Here is a 2487-nt window from a genome sequence, read left to right as displayed (position 1 = left end):
ATATATATATATATATACACTTTGCTGGTTTTTGTGTTTCTCTAGAGAACCCTATCCAACACACCATCTTATAAAGCTAGTTTGCAGAGTTCTATTTGAAAACTTAGACCCCCAAGCATGAAATGGCAGGTGATTAGATCTCTACTCTAGCCCCAGCCCCCAAAAGTTGCTCAGGAGCCTCTGATGATACCCTAAAGAAACTGAGTCCTACCAGATCCCACAATTCTGAAAGCACCCACATTGGAGTTACAGCAGAGGGTGAAAAACAACATCCACAACCACAAGAATCACAAACTGCTTTGAAGCCCTCCAAGAAAACCCAAAATGTCACTTCATTTCTACTCAAGGTAGAAAATAATAATAATAATAATAACTACTGACATGTAAAACTCCACAACGACAGTTGAATTAGTATTTGTGGGGAGACATGGCATTTCCCAGTTGTCATGACATGCATGTACTTTCAAGTGTTGCATCTAATTTAGGATTCAACTCTCAAGCTGATAGAAAGACGTAGGGATCTCAAAAGATCTGCCTATTTTGTCAATTAAGATGACATGCAAGTGCTGAGAAGATATTTAATTGCAAGGAAATTGTTCACTGGGGCAGTAGTTTCTATAGAGATACTATTCCCAAAGCAACCTTGCCAAAAATAAGTGTTTACTCATTAAGAAATGCTAGAGAGAGGATTTCTGTAATGCAGTAATTGAAAATTCTCTCTTTCATGCTATCTGCCAATTTTTCATTGTTGTTATGTGCCAGTAAGTCAGTTCCAACTTATAGCAACCTTATGTACAGCTTAACTACAAATAATAAACTGCATTTTTCAATTTAGAGATGGGATTCAAATTAGTCATTAGGATGCAAAATTTTGAGGAGGAAGGAAACTTCTGAATGGGCCCTTATTTTTCAAATGAAGAAATTGAATGAGCTCAGCAAGGGAGAGTAATTCGAAACGGAAGTCCTTAAACTCACTGGGGTCAGACCAAGAATTCCTACTGCTCCAAGCAGCACATTGTGAAGCCTCTCATGCCTTCTGCCCCAGGCAACATTTCTACAAAATTGTTTCAAACAGGTGAATTAAAAAGCATCTTCAGTGTCTTAGTAAACGATTTATCTTGGTTTCAGGAGTTTGCCTGTATTTAATTATTTTTTGCAGATAAAGGAATTTAAAAATATCCTTTAAGAATAACTACTCTTCATCAGGAAAAAAAAAGTCACTTCCTCTTGAGTCATTTAGAAAAATCAGAGCTGATGCTAAACAGTGACCAAATTTCCTAATTTCAAATGTGTTTTCAGAGTGATGAATATGCAACCTGAAGAGTTAAATAAGATACATATGGGAAAAAATGTGTGCAATGTGATTTTCATTACCAAATTTTTTTCTCTCCCTTTCACCCTAGTCCTAGGACATAAATCATGTGTAGTTGACATTATAAAGAAGCAATTTTTACAGAAAACATTTCACTTATATTCCTATTTTTCTAACTTCCAGCTGCTTAATCAGGTACCTTTATAATTATTAAAAACAAAACAAAACCCACTGCCATCAAGTCGATTCTGACTCATAGCGACCCCCATTGGATTTCCAAGGCTGTAAATCTTTTTATGGAAGTAGATTGCCTCATCTTCCTCCACTGGAGAAGCTGCTGCGTTTGAACTACCAACCTCTGTTTAGCAGCCAAATGCCTTACCTAGTATGCCACCAGATCTCCTTTTATACTTGTTAATAAAGAGGAAAAAGAATACTAGCTGCCTGCCTTATTCTCTCATGGAAAGATTCTCTGCTTCACCATTTTTTTTTTTTTCAGGGAAGTAGTGCTAGAAATTTATTTTTAAAGTGATACAGATGTGTAAGGCACTGCTTACTGCACTTTATAGTTATCCCTTTCCCCCATGTGGAGGCCACAAAATCCCAAACAGAACTTGGTTATCAACACCTCTCTTACAGTACAAATTCATCCATTTTTCAAATTAGTCCATCAGTCACTTCTGACTCATGGAGACTCCATGTATGTCAGAGTAGAACCATAGGGTTTTTAATGGCTGTATTTTTTTTTTTTTTTTTTCAGAACTAAATCCCCAGGCCTTTCTTTCAATGTACCTCTGGGTGAGCTCAAACCTCCAGACTTTCAATTAGCAACAAAATGTGTTAACTGTTTGCACCACTCAGGAGCTCCATCAAATTAAATTTTTTTTTTTTTAATTTTCTAATTTTAACTTTATTTACTTATTTATTTATTTTATTGTGATTTGGGTGAAGATTTATAGAGCAAGTTCACTTTGCATACAGCAGTTTACATGTACTTTATCTCATGACATTGACCACAGTTTACCACAATGCAACAGCTCCCCTCCCTCTTCCTCCCATAGTTACCTCTTCCCAGTGTCCATCCCTCCATGGACTCCTGCCCCCTGAGCTGTCTCCCTGTGCATAGGCAGCCCTTCTTTCTCAATGATCGTTCTCTCCAAGGAGTGTATCTACCT

Source organism: Orycteropus afer, unplaced genomic scaffold, assembly GCF_000298275.1.
Source record: "Orycteropus afer afer isolate SDZICR_OR568_19922 unplaced genomic scaffold, OryAfe1.0 scaffold00045, whole genome shotgun sequence".
Taxonomy (NCBI): Eukaryota; Metazoa; Chordata; class Mammalia; order Tubulidentata; family Orycteropodidae; genus Orycteropus; species Orycteropus afer.
Note: the sequence above shows the minus strand (reverse complement) of the source record.